Source organism: Harpegnathos saltator, unplaced genomic scaffold (assembly GCF_003227715.2).
Source record: "Harpegnathos saltator strain DR-91 unplaced genomic scaffold, Hsal_v8.6 scaffold714, whole genome shotgun sequence".
Lineage (NCBI taxonomy): Eukaryota > Metazoa > Arthropoda > Insecta > Hymenoptera > Formicidae > Harpegnathos > Harpegnathos saltator.
The window spans coordinates 267,501-287,080 of NW_020230554.1; the positions used below are offsets into that span (position 1 = coordinate 267,501).

Below are 19,580 nucleotides of genomic sequence, written 5' to 3' on the forward strand. Positions count from 1 at the left end.
ATTCAGAAGCGTACTCAGCGGCTATTTGGACGTGGATTTCCGCCGGCGGTTGGGAACACCGTCGCCGAGCAACGGCTATTTATTACCCTTCTCTCCGCGAACGATCCAACCCTTCTCGATGCATATAAACATGAAGAACGTCGACGTGGGGAAGGGAGGTGGGAGAGGGAACGGCAAGTCGGCTAGGTGGACGGACGCGCGTAAGTGCCGTAAGAATTTCACGGATTTCCCGGTCAACCCGGCGGCGGCCCTCGCGTCTTCTCGCAGAATTTATACGACGTATAAACCGGTTTAGCATGCGTGATTTCGGCTCGACGTCCGATCCCGCTTCCTGCGCATTACTCTAATCTGCCGTTTATGCGCGGCTTTATGGCGACGACGTCGCGACGAGTGCAGAGTGTAGATAGACAGAGAAGGAGAGAGGCAGATAGATAGATAGATAGATAGATAGATAGATAGAGAGAGAGAGAGAGAGAGAGAAGCTTGTAAAATTTTCAAGATGTTCCGAGTGCTGCAGACTCGGTAATACCGGGACGTAAAAGCGCGGCGCGGTGCGGCGCGACGTTTCCTGGGCGTTTTCCGAGGAGGTCGCCTCTGCGACATTATCGGGACTACCGGCGAGGACACACCCGCTGGAAACGGCTAGGGCGTCGCTTCCTGACGATAACTAATACGGCTGACCCAGCACATCCCTCTCGCTCCCTGGTGCCGCCGCCGCAGCCGCAGCCGCTGCCGCCGTTGCCACCGCCGCGTCGGCTAGGTAGGTCCGGTGCGGACGGTACACTTTGATGGCTTACCGAGACTCCTATCGGTCATATTAAGTAGCCGAGCATCGGACCACCCACCCATCGGACCTACCACGGCGAGGAGAGATAGGGCTCATCCTTCAGTCCGCAACTTATTCCAGCGACCGCTCGGTTGCCGGGGAACCACCCTTAAATCTTCAACCGTTCCCCTCTCCTCTGACCCCGGCCGGCCGAGTGGGATGGAAATCCGAGAGGAGCCTTCTCTCGTCCTCTCCATGTTTATGGCGGTATGTGGATCCGGTGGTTCGGCCGGAAGCAAGCTCGCAACGCCTGAGGCTGTGCTTCCACGACGAAGACGCCGTGGAAGCGCGGAGACTGGAATATCGCCACGAGTTGGCGTAGCGAGCGCGAGCTAATCGCAATCGCGAGACGCACGCGCGCTGCTAATATCGGCGCCGCGGGATGTTTCAGACATATTTTCGCACCGTCCCTCCCCGTCGCCGTGGCGCTAAAGGCCGCGTTTATGCGCATTTGCCGCTGTTACATGTGTGGTATCTAGTATGAAATATAATCTCCATGTCAAAGGCTCTTGAGATTCTGACTCGCGAGATGATAGCGTATTCGGCTTACGAGGCAGAGGCTGAAGGCTACAACGACGCGCGGATGCCGAGAGCTCGTCGCAATATCGATACGAAAACGATTATAACACGAGACCGTAACAGAGCGATTGAAACGCTCGATGAAACGAGAGACGCTTCGCAGTAACGTAACGTAAAGTACCGTGCGCCTTGGCCGAGACACTGGGATCCCGATCGAGAGCGAGCGCGATTCCTCTCGCGAATAATACACTACGCGCCTCATCGCGTTTCTAGCGTTTCGGTGCGCGACGGTGCTGGAGCGCCTTTCGGCAGCGGCTGTCGGCGAGCCGGAACGACGTAGTAGTCCGGAACGACGTAAAGAATCTGACTATATGTCGTCGCGAGACGCTAGAACGAAGGCTCTCTCGTGCGCTAGACGCGTTCCCGTGCATTCAGCGGCGAGGAAACTATTCCGTCGGAGAACATTATGCCCCGCGCGCTCGCTCGTGAGCGAGCGAGCGAGCGAGCGAGCGAGCGAGCGCGAACGCGAGTGCCGAAAGAGAAACTCTGAGTGGTTTTCTGTCTTCGTTCCCGGCGCCGGGCGAAGTCGTCCGATTACCGAGTTTCGCCAAGTCGGACGTCGTTACAGCGTGAAATTAAAGCCGGGGCTCTTCCCCGGGATATTCCGCGAGGACTGAACATCGGTAACGAGGCACTCGAGCCCCGCCGACAGCTCGGCAGAACTTATCAGAACTCACAAATAAGGGCGCTCGGCGCTCCGAATACCTCCCTCCCTCCCTCCCTTTCCCCGGCCTTTTCCTGCGTGGATTCTGGACGCGGAGGATTGGCAGTGAATTTTTCGCTATTTCTCATCGCGCCGTCGATTCCGCGCCACTGAGAACCGAACTTGTGTCTCTCTCTCTCTCTCTCTCTCTCTCTCTCTCTCTCTCTCTCTCTTTCTTTCGTTCCCTGAATATTTCTCTCTCTCCTTTCATCGTTCTCGCCCCCCCCCTCTCTCTCTCTCCCTCCCTCCGTCGTTCTACCTCGCGCTCACGATTCTAATGAAATTATGATGAGATATCATTTCACTGACTGATACCGCCATTACCGGACAATGCCCAGCGGTTACGCAGCGGCATTTCCGACCGCGCGCGTTCCACCTTTGATTTAAATAGCGGACGTTTTTCGCGGCGAAGCGTCGCTTCGCCCGCGGGGGACTTGTTCATCCCGCGCCCGTCCGTTCTCTCCGCTTCTCGTGCGATGGTCCGTGACGTGTCCGTATACGTGCGCGCAATTAGGATTCTCGCTATCAATTCCACGGAGGGTCAGCGAGAATCGGTTCGCCCGCGCTGTTAAGGCGAGCTGGAGGAAGGAAGGGGGGGAGAGAGAGAGGGAGAGAATGAAAGTCGAAAGGGAGAGGCAGCACGGGATAAGATGGAAGGTCCACTGCGAGTACGCTCCCGAGTTTTCCGGCTCGAGTCCCTTTTCGTCCCTCTCTCGTCGACTTCGTGACTAGAGAGGGTCAGAGAGACAGACAATTCCATAGCCTCGCACGAGTCTCCGGGGGGAGAGAGAAAAGGTTCCTCCTCTCCCGTCTGCCGTAAGAGAATAAGAACAACGTGACGACGGCCACGACGGTTTCCATTTGTAGGAACTTCCCGTTCGCCTAATGCAACGTATCTCGCAAGCGAGAGACAAATATTGTCACGGTGGGCGGCCCGGCTGAATTTACCGAATATACCGAAGCGATCGCGTCTACGTGCGCGTGCACGTATGTGACGACAACGACGACGACGACGACGACGCGTGCTCGGAGAGTTCGAAGGGATATGTATCTTTGATATAAGCCGCACACCGCGGATGGCGCGGTTACGGTATTTCGGCCCAACGACAATGGCGAGCGGACCCCGGCCGGCGCTTTTCCACCCTCGGAATGCGAATGCTAAGTTACTTCGTTACCTATGCGCGCGTGATCATATAATGGCTTTTTATGAAATCGCACGAACGCGCAACGATTAATGCAACACCGAGACAGTTTACGCGAAAATCGTGCCGTCGCGTATAATCACGCCGATGCGCGGGAGGGCCGAGGGGCGGGCGCGCGCGCGCGCGCGCGATTGTTCAAACGATGATTAAAACGCAATTTCGTGCCCAAAGCGAGAGCATTTTGTTGTTGCGCCGTTTGTTGCAATGGGCCAATCATTTTTACGCGGAGCCCGCGGCCATCGCAAAGGGCGCGCCGCCGCGCCCGCGTGCTCGCGTAAAACTATTCCGCGCTGCGCGTTCCTTTCACGAAGTTACATCAGCCGCCAAGCATTTGTCATCGTTTCAACCTGCCACTTGCAACATCGCGCGGACCGCGCTTTTTCTTCCGGCGAAGCGTTTTCTCCGCTTTGTCCTGCTTGGCGGTGACTGCTTTGCACGAGCGCGCGCGCGCGCGGCTACTTTTCGGTTCGTTAGGCTGTTTCTTTGTTCATAAGTGCGCCTTAACAATTCGCTGTATCAACACTGTATGTCCCCGAGTTCTCTTTTATCGCCGTGGGAAAAAGAAGCCGAAGTCCGTCCTCGGTCGTTTTGTTTCCTTTTCGGTCCCCCCTCCCCCTTTCTTTCTCTCTTTCTCTCTCTCTCTGTTCCTTTCTCGTAATTGCACGACGAAAGAAACAATTTCGACCTTCCTTTTCCTTAGGCCTAGTCGGAGGATCGAGGATGCCGGACGAAGCCGAGCGAGAACGAACGAACGAAAGAGAGAGAGAGAGAGAGAGAGAGAGAGAGAGAGAGAGAGAGAGAAATTGGCTGATAGGTACTTCCGTAGGGTCGATACGACGTGAAGGGACCTTAACCTGAAGGGAAGGAGAGGACGAGAAGAAAGTACGGGGGAAATCGTTCAAAGAGCGGAGATGGCTCGCGACGAAGAAAATGTTTCTTCGTGACGAATCTCCCGACTTCGCTCGGAAGAAATTAGAATCCGCTTCTTTTTTCGACCAGCGCGATTCAATCTACAAACTAAATCGAATTGGCGTCCGCGACGAGACCAACCGCCGTCGTCGCTGAATCAGTCCGCGGGCGCTCTCGAATTTCGGTAGCCCCGGTCTTCCCGTCTCATTTCGCCTGGTCGCGCGTCTTTGCTTTGCCTCGTCTCGTCTTGTCTTGAGCAAGCCTTTGTCTACCTCGCGTTCCCTCTCGCGCTATTGTTCGACGTCTTTTTACTCGCGTCTCCAATCGGACAGAGTCACTTTTGTCTGGCTCGCATCGCGAATGCTTTCCATGTGGTTCGACGTTTAAGTTTTCTCGCAACTGATACGCTCCCCTCCCCCCCCCCTCCCGCCTGCCCTCCGATCTGCTTTCAAAACGCTCGTTTTCTCTCTCGATGCTATTCCGAGTATTCCACGGAGGAAAGAACGCGCGTAATTCCTGAGGCATCGCGTATAAAATCAAAATGTAACAGACGACGGCTCATGATTGATTTATATCGTCCGGCAAATAATGTCGGCGGCCGAGTAAATAACTCGTTCAAAATATTAATTATCGATTATACGGCATCGCAAACAATGTGTTCGGGGCATTTTGTTTTCCACTGAAACAATGCGCGATGAAATTTTGATATGACTTTTATAACCGATTCAATAATTCAATGCATTATTTGCGATTGTCCGTTCCGTTTTGCCGGCATTTTTGTTCCGCGTGTGTAGAATAGCAACACGTCGGGCTAATGTAGAATAATGATGAAAACAACGATGATTATGACAACAATAATAATAATAACAAAAACAAGATCAACATTCGTAATAGTAATAATCGAGAGCAGTAGCCGGCGTTTCAGATCACGACGAGATGGCGCATCGAACAATTTAACGAAGCGTGCGAATTTTCGACTCTGCCGTTTTTGATTTATCGTCGTCGTCGTTGCAACGCATCGCGATGCATATTCAACGCGCGACTCCGTGAATTAATCCGTATAATCGCAGACGATTCCCAATGCCATCGTATCGTTATCGATCGCGCATCTCGACGGTGGTGCGCGATCGGGAGAGTCTAATTTCGAGTTTCGCGGAGAAAGTGCTAACGTGTGTTGCTTTAAATTGGCGAAATGAGAGAAAGAGAGTCTAATTTTCCCTCGACGATTTGACGCGCTTTTCCAAATTACGTGCTACGAATCAGCATGTAAATTTTCATGCATCTCCGAGGAAGCTCCGCCGCTTTGCTTTCGCAAATGTCTCCATTGTAGCATTTCTCTCTCTCTCTCTCTCTCTCTCTCTCTCTCTCTTCCTCTCTCTCTCTCGTGTACATTCGACGACGAAACATTTTTTCGATCGCTCTTCCCGATAAAATCTCTTGCTCTTTTTCTCGTCGCTCGTCGCTTATGCCGGTACATATTGCGCGGCTCAAGTTTCCGGAAGTGACCCGCCTGAGTTCCCGTTTAGTCCGTTCCTTCTTACCCGCCCTTGCGGGCTTAATTCCCGGGAAAACCGGATTTTCCGGTCGATTGGAGGCGCCTCCTACGTACGTAGGATGCAGAGGGGTGACTCCACTAACCCTGTCGTGCTCCCTTTTCTCGCTCGAATCTCGCCTGCGCGCTCGCGCCCCCCTCCCCCCCTCCCGCGACCCCCAGTCTCTGCGTCTCCAGCTTTTGTCGAGAAGAGAGCGAAATTCATATTTATTTCAGTCTCTCCTGCAGCCAAACGCGCTTATATAGTGCTAGCAAACGGATAAGAAGAGACAGGACAGTGCTGAGCGTGACAGAGAGAGAGAGAGAGAGAGAGAGAGAGAGAGCGAGGGGGGAAGTGGAGGAAGGGAGAGGGGAAGCGGTTGCTTTTGTCTCGGCATTTCCTTCAGGACAAGCGAGCCCGTCAGTCTCCTCCAGGAGAGATTAGAACGGCAAGAGAACAGATACGTGCGCGTCTCCCGACGGAAGTAAAGAAGACGAATAGCCTTCCTGCGAGACAAACTTCCTGCCGCGGCGATCCTCCCTAGCGCGAGCGCGGGAAACGAGACTTATCGGCTGCATTATTCGCAACGTATCTCGCGATCGGTGAGAGAGATCCTTTTTTTTACCGCGCCGCTCTTCGGAACGGGCGGCGGGGACGCGAGACGATCCTCGCACGTTTGTCACAATTTCTCGACGCGTCGTCGAAAACACGAGCCCCCCCCCGCCCTCCCTCCGACTCCAGCGTCGGAGTCGCTGGAGAAATTGGCGAGTTAATTTTTGCACGAGCAAAGTTGGCTCGGCTTTCGTCGTCGGACATTCTCGTGACTGGTTGACGAATTAAAACTTCGTCGAAGTAACTTCGGACGCTTCTCCGATGTAGCGGTCATCCCGAGAAGTCATCGCAGTCCGTGCTCGCGGCAGACTTCGTTCCGAAGCCTCACTTGTGTTTTGTTTGCCATCTTCTCTCCGTGCTCGCCTTCGCACGTAAATTGCATCCGCGGCTTCCGCCCGGACGAGTGGAAATTCGTACTCATTATTTGCGCGCAATTTGCGCGCGAGCGGCCGCGCGAGCGATGATTATTTCCTCGGTTACTTAGCGTCGCGCGGCCTGGCCGCCCGCGCGACGGCCTTTCGCAGCTCGAAAATAAGTGGAAAAAGCGTCGGGAGAGAAAGAAGCGCGCGGGGAGGTAGAGTCCCGGTCATTAGAATTGCCCTAGGGACGGCTCTATACCGGCTGCACGGACTCGAGGCACTTTAATCTTCGACTCTCGGCGGCTTAAGCTTGCGTTAAAGGACTTTCCGAGCCGGGAGTAAACGGAACAACGGCCGTGTCTAAATTTTTCAAGCTCGCGGCTCACGCACGTATTATCTGCTCTCGTGTAATTAAGCCGCGCTTACTTGCGCGTCACTTGAGCCGACATCGGCTAAAACGCGCGGGATCGTTGGCTTACGAAGTTCCGCAGCGTCACCCGTTCGCCAAGTTCATGCGAAAGTAAGGTGAATCCATTCTGTCGTAAAAAGCGTGCGCGCGCGAGAGAGAGAGAGAGAGAGAGAGAGAATTTCGAAGGGAGATCGTTACCCGTCGGCGACCAAACTGTCGCTCGATGAGAGAAACTGAATTATAGGGAGCAGCGATTGCGAGCGAGAAGCAAACGCTGCCGGCCCGCGAAAGTATCGGATGCATTAACTAAAGAGAGATAAATAAGACAGCAGAAGTGGAACTTCTCAAACAACTCCTCTGCGTCGCGGCGCAATCCACTCAATAATTCATTATAGAACGACAAGTCGCAATTACGTAGCAGAGGATCTCCAATTAAAGCGCATCTCGAATCGCGTGTACCGCGAATCATAAGAGACACGCTCCCGCGCGATACGAAAAGTCCGACGAGGTAATAGGGGGCGAGCGAGAAAAGAAGGATCCATAATTCATGTCGCGTCCGACTTGCTTTTGTAGCCTCTCAATTAAAGGAGACTACTACTTACGATCGCCTTGCTATTCTATTTTCGCCTCGATCTCGAGCCGAGACTCGCGCGGCTCGTGATCGATACGCCTCGTGAGAGAATTTCCGCGAGCCAACGGCAGACAATTTCGCCCTTTTACCTGGCGCGCGTGCGCGCGAGAGCGCTGGGATCGAAAAAGCAGGACCTTGTGAGGGAAGTCGACAAATTCGTTACGGAGAATAGGCGGCGGCGGGGAAGGAGCGATAAATGAAAACCGCGGAGGAACACATACACGGAGTGTCCCCCGGAACTACTTGATGCCCTTTCAACTACAAATACAACGAAGCAGCTGCGAGATAGAAAGAGAGAGAGAGAGAGAAAGAGAGGGGGAGTGGGGGAGGGAGAGAGAGAGAGAGCATTTACAGCGGGATAGTTATGGAAAGTTACACAACATTGAAAATTAGATACTTGATGAATTAAACGTCGAGGCATTAAACGCGGGACGAGAGCTCGCATTTCGATGTGAAACTGCAAGCTCGTGATTTGCCTCGACGTCAGGTTCATCGCCGTCGATCGCCCGGATGCCTCGGATGCTGAAAAGCCGCAAACGAAGGACGATCATCGAGCAGCGCGCGACTCTCGTCGATGTCTGCGATGTCTTTTCGCAGAATCGTTGAGCGATGGGACACTCGACAGCCTTGAGATACTCCGCGCGTACGAGCGGGCGGGGCAGCCACGAAAATTGGCGCGATCGACGAATCGACCGAAATGGAGCGTGAAATCACGAAACCACCACGCGGCCGCGAATAATGCTTTTTCGTCCGCGGCGATCGAGGCCGGACGAGGAAGCGGAGGAGGAGGAGGAGGAGGAGGAGGAGGAGGAGGAGGAGGAGTTCGACCACGCTCGGGATATTTCAACGGGGGGAGAAAATCGCGGCGCACGAGCCGAATATCATCGACCTCAATAAAGGAGAACGTGCATGCGGCGCGCGCGCGAGACGGAGCCTCCTGAAAGACCGGCTCGGTTTTCAAGCCAGTTCCGGACTCCTTGCGTGAGAAGACGGAGAGGGGGGGGAGGGTGAATAGCGGCCATTCTCGCACCGTCCCGCCCTTCTTCTCTCGTCCTCGGCGTCGTCGTGTAGCGTCGCGTCGCGTTCATCCCGGGATCCCTCCCCGGGTTATCAGCCACCTCCGTCGGCATTCACCATCTTCGCGCCCGCCCGAAAGAGCATAAAACAGCCATTGTTAAATAGCGCATTATTCTCCGATAAAGCTGAAAAAGCTTCAATTTGTTTGACCCCCGCTCGATCCGCGCTCGATAGCCGCCGCTCCCTAACCTCCTCTTTCCGCTCTGTCGTTCTTCATCATCAGCTATTTCGGAAGCTTCCCCCCGCGTCGACTTCCGTCGCCAAATTATTTATCCGCTCGCGCGCGTCTTTCATTCCCGACGCGAAGCGGGCTGAAGGCTAAAAAGGGAGAATTGTGCCCCACGCGTTGCGGGACGTCGTCGAAAGTTACTTCGCGACGACGCGCTCTTTTCAGATCTTGCATTTTGCAAGAAGCTGTTTTTCACAAACACGTTTCTCCTCGCAAAGATATATTGTCACAAGTGTTTCTCGTTCGTGCGCTTCTGCTCGGCTTCGACGTTCGCCGCGAACGTCGAAGCCGGAGAGGCATCAAAGGACGATTTGCGCGGTGCGGACGGATTTCCCGAATTCTTACCGACACGAAGCTACAGGTTGTCCCGCGTTCAGTCGAGGCGAAGATGCCGAAGATCAGATTCTACGAGGCTTCGCTCGTCGATTTGGCTCGTTGCATGCGCCCGCGCGACGCGTCACCTTCTTCGCCTTCGACGGCATCGGCGGAGAGTTTCACTGTCGAGGCTTAAGAGTGCAATTCGCAATGGATGGGGAATAAAGTGGGTGGGCGGGAGAGAATGAGGGCGGTGAATGCCTCCAGGCAGGAAATTCTCCAGGAACCCGCGAGAAAGTTAGATTGCTGAAATAGTTGCCAGCGTTCTTATCTCTGTCGCGGCTGGTGGCCCGGCTCGTGCAAGAAAAACCGAATGGGAGAGGATGCGCGCGGGGGGGGGGGGTAGCGAGCGAAAAACAGATGGACAAATAGGGGGGGGATATAGTATTGTGTGTGTGTGTGTGTGTGTGTAACGAGAGAGGGAGAGAAGGAGAAATGGACGTTCCGGTTCGCGGCACGGCGCTGTAGGCGAAAATTCGCAGCTAATTTATGTGCCAATTAATTGCTAATTAAGGCGCCGCTTTTTCGGGCGAATTAAATTCTCCGAGCGAACCGCCGCCGCAACAGTTTAGATAGAGGCGCAGCCGACGGAGAGTAAAAGCACAAAGGCGCCCTCCGACATTCCAACTAAAAGTTGACTCTTGCCTTCTTAACTTAAACTTATCCCTTTCTCACTATCGTTCTCTCTCTCTCTCTCTCTCTCTCTCTCTCTCTCTCTCTCTGTCTCTCTCTCTCCCTCTTTCTCGATTCCTCGTCCATGCTCGAAACTGTCTCCAAAGGTGTTGGTCCCAGTGACGCCTTGCTCTTCTCCGCTTCGAAACTTTCGCCCCCTCTTTCGTTTTTTCATTGCGTATCAAGCTTTAATCAGCCGGCTTTTGCTCGCGAGATATGCTGATTGCGAGAGATCTCTCGCGCGATCAGCCGCAAACTTTGGAAAGAATTTCAAGTGGATTCCGCGAAAATTTCGGCTAAGAAGCCATCGCGATCCCTTGAACGGTAACTATCTAGTATCACGAACGGCGAATATCGTGCGACGAAAAAATAAAATTCACGCTTCCGTTAAGATGAAGTTTACTCAAAGTTCTCAAAGAAATCTCGTTACTCATCTCGTACGCTCCTTTGGAGAAACGTCATCGAAATTTTGAAGCCTCCGCGATTCTCATTTCATCCCTTCGGAAGAGATCGAACGAACAGCCGTAGCTCGACCCGCCAAGACCCCTTAATCCCTCGCTGTCGAGCAATTTCGTAATTAGAAGCGAAGCCATCGAATTTTCGCCCCTTTCGATGGGAGGGAATTCCCGTGAAGGAGACAATTTCGTTTTCTACCTTGGCGCGCGAGCGCGCAGCCGACTATTACACAGCTTCGCGGACCGTTTTCCAGACGAGACAAGGTTGATTTTCTATCGGTAGTAGCTCGAAAGCTCGCCCGGAGGAGAACGTGAGGCTTGTAATTTTACCCCGATGGAAGTGGCAGCCAACTGCAGACGCGCTTCCACCGGCGGCGGAGATGTTTATGCGTTTCCTCTAATTCCTCGCTCCTCGAATCGTCCTCTCGCTCTCGCTCTCGCTCTCGCTCTCGACTTTCGCGCAACATCGGGGTTCGATTGTAAGGGTCGTTGCGAACTTCCCCGGCCGTTGATTCCGCCGAGAGAAAAGCCCCCGCGAAAGCAGGCGGGACTGCGAGAGGGAGAGAAAAAGAGGAAGAGAGAGAGAGAGAGAGAGAGAGAGAGAGAGAGAGAGAGAGAGAGAGAGAAGAAAAGAGTGGAGACGACCGGGAGACAAACAAGCGGGATGGAGAAGGGCGAAAGAAAACAACCTCTCCGCGTACGAAACAAAAGAGCCCCGTGCTCGAAACAGAAATCCCGTCGCCCTTTTTCTCCGGGGTAAATGTTGTCCACCTCCGGCGCCTACCACGCGCTGCTCTTCACCTCTCCCCCCGCGCGCCCTCCTCCATTCTATACTCGTTCTCTCGCGTACGGGTTTACATCATTGTTACAATAGCCGGGGATTGACGGTTCGCCGAGTCCCTTCAGGCTCTTCACGCTTCGGTGTTTCTCCAGCGTCGATATTTCCGCCCGAGCTCTTACGCGATGCTCATCACGCTTAATCGATTATACCCGGGCTCGTTAACAACGCTTGACCCCTTTAAGAGCAAATCGCAACGCCGACGAGACTCACAAGTCACAGAGCGGATGTCGCCGCGGCGCAGCGGCAGAATCCCGCTGAGATCGACGTTGCAATCGGCGTTTCTCGCGATGCACACGCCGTATTAACGCCATTTTTATCCGTCAGCATCCATAACGAGAAGAATGTCGAGTTCCAATGAAATAAACAACCGTATCGCGCGCCGCGCTCGTCCAAGCGGCCGAATCGTCTGCTCGCGCGAACCGTGCGCGGCGGTTCAAATCCCCATTCGCAGCTTCGGATAATATTTAACTCGCGCAGTATACGTCCGCTGTCGGTCGACAAGAGCGGTACAAGTGCGGTCGATAAAGAGATCGATTCTTCCCTCATGTCGCTGCGTCGACTCATTAGCGAGCTACCGAAGAGTTTGAAGCCGCGCGCGATCGACGAGCTGCTCTCTGCGAACGCCGTGTTCGCTTTCTCGCGTTGTCTCACTCCCACGCGCTGCGCTTGTCACGCGGACAGCTGTGAATGATCGGCGTAGTGGGGAGATCGCGTTGCCCCGGCGACCGCGTGATCGGAGCGGCCATGCAAGTCAGGGCCGCGGAGTGGGGGCAAGGCCGCGTGCCGTCACGTACGGCGTGGAGAATACGATTTCTTAAAAAGGCGCTGTGGAACGCGGCTATTGTTTTTCAGTCACGCGACGCGTCGTCCCGCGCGTGACCTACCACCTCACGCTGGTCTGCGTCGCGCGCTTGGCCCCGAGATCGACGGCGCGGATCGATGCAAACGTCGATAACTCCTCTCCTACGCGTCGTAGCGACTCGAAACAAGAAGCGTTGGAAAGGGGAATTTACCGCGCTCCCTGTGAACGGTGAGTCATTCTTTCGTGGAGTCGGCATCGATTAACGTATTTACGTACATGCGGAAGTTATAGATTTTGGTATTTCTGTTAAGATGGGAATTAATTTACGTTAAAGACCAATGCGAAATGTTGCCTTGGATTTGCGATGCAAAGCGTCAGCGTTCGTGTTAGTGAAAACGTGAGAAAGTGCAATTTGAGAGAAAAAAAGGTTGCTAATAATGAATAATGAAGACTTTAGTCTGATTCTGGTGTAATTGAGATTTAATTCGTTAATACATTTGGATCACGATGTGTATACAGGGTGTCTAAATTTCAGTACGACACGCATCGTGTATAAATAGAGCGTGTGTTATGTGTTCGAGTTTAAATACTTTATATAAAAAACATGGTCGCGAACGAGCTTTTCAAATTTACGCTAACGTACGTTAATATCGACGAATGTTTTGATTGTCAGCGAAATATGATGATATATCGCATTATGCCATATTGAGCATTAATGGTAGATATTTACATTCAGTAAATATGATAATCTTATACTTGATTGATAAGCATTATAGACCGTAATTAATACCCGGTGTTAGCATGCTTCAATATTTCAACAGAAGTCTTGATGTAATATTCAAATTGTGATTAAATGTCAGCGTGTCTTCCGTTGAACGGCACTTTTCAAGTTAAATAATTTATGCTTTGATTTTCGCGTGCATATGTTTTCGATTGATATCATTGATTTTGTATTAGCATATACAGCAGCTCGCATTAATCGACAATGATCATTCATTGCAGTAAGCACAGGGGCTTACATTTCGGAAATGTAGAATTTTCCGAAAGCAATGCATTGACTTTTGTGCACCAAAAGGTAGCGCGATTCGGCGATCATTCGTTATACGTATGTTCGCAAAATAATGAACACAAACACTCGAACGCGCCTCGTGATTTTTAAGTTCAGTGGATTTTATTTTGCACACTGGCGTTAAATCTGCCTCTTTCATAAAACGCGTAATGTCATAAAAAATAAAAATACGCAGGATATGGAAAAAAAATATATAATAAAATAAAATCTTTTAGCGAGAACGTGCGCCCGTAAGGGCGCATCATTACATTATGTTCTCTCAATTTTAATATTTGATTATAAAAGTGATATTGACAAAACAATTGTATTCCGTACATAACGCAGCAGAAAATTCACTCCATTTATACATACGTAATTTAATATTTCAATAATTTCCAGCTTTAGCTCATTTTCAGCAGAGTTTTATTCAGAAACATACGAATATTTCAATTTAATTCCGCGTCTTTCCATATCCTCCTTTAATGTTCATTATTTATTAGCGACTATCAGAGTTTTCATGTTTGCAACGCGTTTTAAATTTAAAATCCCATCTCTCTCTCTCTCTCTCTCTCTTTCTGTCTAATTACGAGCATCGAGCGAAAATTTCCCGAGGAAATATTTTCAATGACGTTCAAGCAGAATATCTAAGAAACGCGGACGCGAAGCTGTTATCATAATTAATTTTTAAGAGTGACTCAGCTCGTGAATACTAACGATTCCACGAAGGAGATCTGGAAACAGCCTTTTACATCCCGCGCGGTCATTTGGTGTACGTTTTCTTAACTGCTTGATAATACGGCCGGTGGCACGTAAACTCGAGTCGGGTTTACATTTCCATACAGCGAGTACGAATACGAGCGGGAGAACGGAGCCGGCACTTATTTACGATGTCTATCGAGGCGGCTTTAGTTTCCGCGCGGACTCGTTTTTCCCCCAGCGCGCTCGATCGCTTCTCGAATTAAAACGTCCGACTTGGCAAAAGTTCCGTCCGAAGTGCCGCCCGCCCGAAAGGAGAACGAATTGTCGCGGACGATCGTAGAGGACGAGGGGAGGCGAGGCGAGAGATCCGGTTGTTTTCTTCGGGATTTTTCTTACGCGTCCGACGAGAGAGCGCGCCGGCAAAAAAGTCGCTGATGGCGGATCGCATCGACGACGTGAAATCAGATACCGAGAGCCGCCGAGAGCGACAGACAGAAATCTCGATGTAGCTTGTTAATTAAGAATCGGATTTAGCCAATACCTCCTGATCACTTGGGGTTTCTCAGTTAGCGGGGACTTTTTAGCGGACCGTCGCAGTTTTGAAACTTGAAGCGGAGACTGCGAAACAATTAGCGTAAATTTAACCGCGTTTTGCATTCGCCGAAGAGTCTCCTCCGCGCACGCGCGCGAACTGTGTTCGAGCCAAGAGTTAAAAATCGTTAACTTTGCACCGTCAAGTGCCAACCAAGTTCAAGTTGAACGATGCAATTAGACAGGGGGGGGGGGGATCGGTTCGAACTCGTCGGGGCAAATAATACGTTGTACAGGATGCGTGTTTCTTTCGCGATTGGAGATTGATCAAAGAAGAATTCACGAATAAACCCGGCGACTCGTCGGGTCGGGCGGCGGATCCGTGGAGTCAATTGTACGAATTCTCCAATCGACGACGAGATTAGACGAGACGATCGTCAAAGGCGCGGAAGGAAGTGAGCGTGCCCGGCGGAAGTAAGAAATTTAAATGAATATTACAACGTCTCATTAAAATAATGCCATTGTTATCGCGACGCATCAATCCCGGCGTTCGCAGCGCTCTTAATTACCGCTGCGCGAGCTGCGGCAAAGCGGAAGAAACAAGGTAACACGGCGTTTCCCCGCGGGACCATTGTTCATTCGTTATTCGCGCCTGTGCAGGATTTAACGCAATTTCCATTTTGAATACCGTCGACCGTCCGTCGCGCGTTCTTACATCGGCCGGCGCGCGATTGTACGGGCGGCAATTAAAACGGGATCGTTGCCCGTTTCGTATTCCGCCGGCGCTGCGCTCCGAAAGAATTATTTCGCGTGACTTTCGCGGGAGGGAGGGGCAGGGGCGGGCAGAGGCGGCGGCAATTCCTCGCGAACTTTCGATGCTTCGACGCGGCGAATCGCTCGGCTGTGCTACGGGAGAACCAAAGACGCCACTTAGTCCTCGTGCAAATTTCATTCCGGCTCCCTGCAAGACGCGGAACTGGGCCAGCGCCTTGCGGCTTTCTGCGCGGCGGTTAATATACTTTACGCGTATTTAGCGGTGAATGAAAACGGCGACGCGACGGATGCCCGTCACCGCCCTCTCGGCGTCGCGGCCTCACTCGCGAGACGCGGCTCCCGCGAAATCGGGCGTGTTTTACAGCCGCAGTTGATACCTTCGGAGCTTTTGCGCCGCCTGTTTTGTTCGCGGCGACGAAACATCGATCCAAGACGCGTCACTGGGAAACGACATTATCCCGTCGAGAGAAACGCAACCAATAATTCAACGGGCCGTTTTTGCCGCGGCACGCGCAAGAAGCGCAGCCGCGCTTTCGGGGAATCCCGCAGTGAGGAACCGTCGTGTCGCCGTCGCGTAAATCGACACATTTTTCTCTTATTACGCGCCGCGTCGCGTCGCGTCGCGTCGCGCCCCGCAAACGCATTGCATCCACATATTGTTCGGTGTTCTTGCGAGAAATTCAGATGCGCTCTCGAAAAACCTCGATACCGATCCCCTTGCTCTCTTTCTCTCCCTCTCCCTCTCTCTCTCTCTCTCTCTCTCTCTCTCTGCTCAGCGGCCAGAATGCGCTTATGTCGACGGATACGACGCGCGCACCTCTCGTAACGTAAAAAGTACATTAATTTATTATCCGTCTCGCGCCGTTCGACCTTCGCGCACCTCGCCGAGTCGCAATGAATTCCGCACGCGGAAGATACGCGGCGCGGATATCCTTGCCGCTGAGAATGCACTTGTAATTTCGATACGATCGGATAAATAATTCACGACGGAACGGCGCGATGTAGGAGATGCGATTACGATGCGGCAGCCGGAAACTTGCGGAATAAAAGCGCAATGATACTAACGAAAGTCGGGTACGCTGCCGAGTACGCCGTTTCCCGACCACGTATCCCGAAATGGTTTTCAGATTTTTGCCGTAAGGAGGAATGGCGGTGCGCTGCGCGACGACGACGACGACGACGACGACGACGACGACGACGACGGGCTTGGGAGGGTGATAGGAGGGGGGATAGAGAAGGCGAGCGAAATTCTCATGAAAATTCTGCAGCGGCTGTGGGGGTGTTTCCCGTAACGCTCGCTGATCCTTACATTATATCCGCCATTTCTCGCGCATCGGCTCGCATTTATTGGCTCCATTGTGGTTTTACAAGCGTTCAATTCGCCGGAGATACAGACGCGATCGCGAGTCGACTCGCGAATGCAGCGATTCCGCCCGATACACATTGATATCCCGGAGCTTTAGCGCGGGGACGCCCGGCGGATCTGGCGCTGATGAATCGCAAGTAAATTTAATCCTTTCGCGGAGGGCTGCGTGTAACCGCGCTACACGCGCGCCGGCCGGCGTGCGTATTATCGTATGTCTGTGATGCGATGTCACCTAATCGCGCGCATGAAAAATGCATAACCGGCCGATTGAGGCGTGGCAGATTGAACAGGCGGACCGGTAACGCGCCCGGTCTATATTTCAATTATCCGCGCGCAGTCGTTTGCGCCTTTTTGTCCGCCAAATACGCGTATCATATAATCGCGCGGCGGGCTCGCTCGCTCGCTCGCTCGCTCGCTCGCGCGATCGTTACGTCATTATATCATTACACGCCTCGGCTAACAATTAATCGCATTATCCGAATGAGGCTTTACCACGAGCTTGCAGGTATTTATCGTATCAATGGATTGGATAACGAAGTTTGCGCGCGGGGTATGTGCGGCCGAGGGTCGATATGGCCGACATGAGCTTACGCGCGCACCCGGCAAATAGGGTGGCGGCCGGGCACATGTGGCCCGCGAAAATATCGCTGCTCTAAAGAACATTATTCCTTCCGGACGAGCGGGCTAATCAAGGCACGGTCCGCAGGAAATATCGGGTGTACGTTCTCTCCGTCTCAGCCCCTTCCCTCACAGCCTCGGCCGGTCTTTTGCGAACGTTATACGCGAGAAATAGTTTCTGCGCAAGAGGGAGAAGGCTCGGTGTATGAGGAGACACCTATTAGGCGACGCGAGCAGGAACGCTAAAAAGAAGAGAAAAGAGGATACGCGCGGGTACAAAAGCACGCGCTGCGCGCTGCGAGTCGGCGATTAATTGCGTGAATTCTCCGGTCCGGGAGGTGGGCTAGGTGTTCTCGCGGCATGCCTCGCGATTTAGCGTGTGTAATTAGCGAGCACGCGCCCTCGGTGGCTCCGAGGGGGAGAAGAGAGGAAGAAGGGAGGGGAGAGGATTCCTTTTCCGCTACGTACAATTTCAATGTGGCCTTTAATTCGTGGATACACGGGCGGAATGAACTTTGTCCTTCATGAAAAAGCTTTATCGTGCGTGCTTGAAAAAGAATTCTCCGCCAGCCAGTCGGTAAAAGCTCGCTGAATTATTCGGTGCGTGAATAGGAACGCGTGGGCTGACGACGACGACGATGACGATGACGACGGCGGTGCGGGGCGCGGTCGACACGTACGGAACGCATTTCGCCTTTTTTTTCGCTGGCGAAATTGTTTTCACCGTCAGGCATAGGCTCGCACCGGTCGGCGCGCATTAATGATACGCAAGTAAAATAGGGACGCGAATGAAACGACGCGCGGTGAAAACTGTCGATCAATTTGACGAATGCTGATTTCACGGTGATCCGCGTCCGCGTCCGCGTGCGCGCTCGTGCTCGCGCTCGCGCGCATATTATTGCGCCCGTGGGAGCGCGCTCATCTGGCCGAATCAACTTTATAACAAATAAATTGAAATCGTGGCGGAGGTTTCAGAAAATCAAGTGAATATCCGTGATTTACGAGGAGCGGGGTCGGTCCGGCCGCCGGATGCGAACAGCATTGGCAGGAAATGCCCGACGATCGAGGTAAAAAAATATATATATACGTATACACACACACACACACACACACACACACACATATATATATATATACAAAAAACAAAAAGCACGACGCGCATATTGGATTACGCGACGCGACTGCGCGGGCGAACGGAAGCAAGACGGAATGAAGAAACGTCGAAACGGCGAATGGAAGGGAGAATGGAAGCACCGAGTCGGACGGTATAAGATGGACGAAACGTCCGATCGGACACGTTCCATCCGCTTTCGCTGCGGGCTGAACGCCGCGGATTACGAGCAGAAATATTCACGAGGCGAAATTCGAATCGAATTAAAAAAGCCGGTCAAGCCAATTAAACTGTTTCGCGCGAAAGTTTGAGAGATTCCACCTCGTCCGCGCGGAAAGGCTGAGGTCTCGCGCGCGGCTAGGTTTTCTCCTTCATTATGTTCATTTCGCCTACCGTCTGATTGCCGAATTAAACGCCGAATTAAGCCACTCGTTCCTCCATACAAATGTCGCGTAAATAGATGGGGGGGAATGGGGTAAAAGAAAGTTCGGCAAGATGCGCGCCAAGTTTCCGCTTCATTTCGAACGGATTTAACTCCGAGATAGAGAGAGAAAGAGAGAAAGAGAAAGAGAGAGAGAGAGAGAGAGAGAGAGAGAAGGGGAGAGGGAGAGGAGTCTGCGCCTCTCCCGCTGCTATTCCAAAGATTTTGCGCCGCGCGAGAGGCGGCAATGTTTGTTTGCTTAGTTTGTGCAGAGTCTACGCGTTTTACCGACCGGCCGACAGCTCGATCGTTCATAATCAGAGAGAGAGAGAGAGAGAGCTATCGCGACTTGGATATTTTTGTCTTGTTTCTTCGGTTTTAATCAAACCGCCCGCGTCTCGAGTGCAGGTTAGCCGAGTATTGTACGACAGCTTTGCTCGCGATACATCCAGCATTAATGATAAATGACACATCGTCTATATCGGCGGGCTCGGAGCACGAAAGTACGTTTAAGCGAGGTTTAAATCAGTAAACAGTTTCGAAGCCGTTATCCGCGCGCGCGCGCGGCGCAGTCAAACTCTCAGGCTCGGCATAGGAAGCTTAAAGCTTCGAACATTACCAAACGGTGGCAGCTGTCCTGGAAGCTTCCTTAAAATATTAAACGCGATGTCGTACGGCCGCACGCCGATAGCTCTCTCATAGTTATTACGTCGTAATGCGCCGAAAAATTCTCAGCGAGGACCTCCGTCATGAAGTAACAAACACGAAAATTTGCTCCCACGCTCCCGTTCTCGCGCAC

General features: G+C 52.5%; 1 protein-coding gene across 9 annotated transcripts in view; it reads right to left on the reverse strand.

Annotated features, from left to right (window-relative positions):
* Positions 1 to 19,580, reverse strand: part of Lar (tyrosine-protein phosphatase Lar) — a 291,572-nt gene that overhangs the window by 104,060 nt on the left and 167,932 nt on the right. The window lies entirely within an intron of this gene.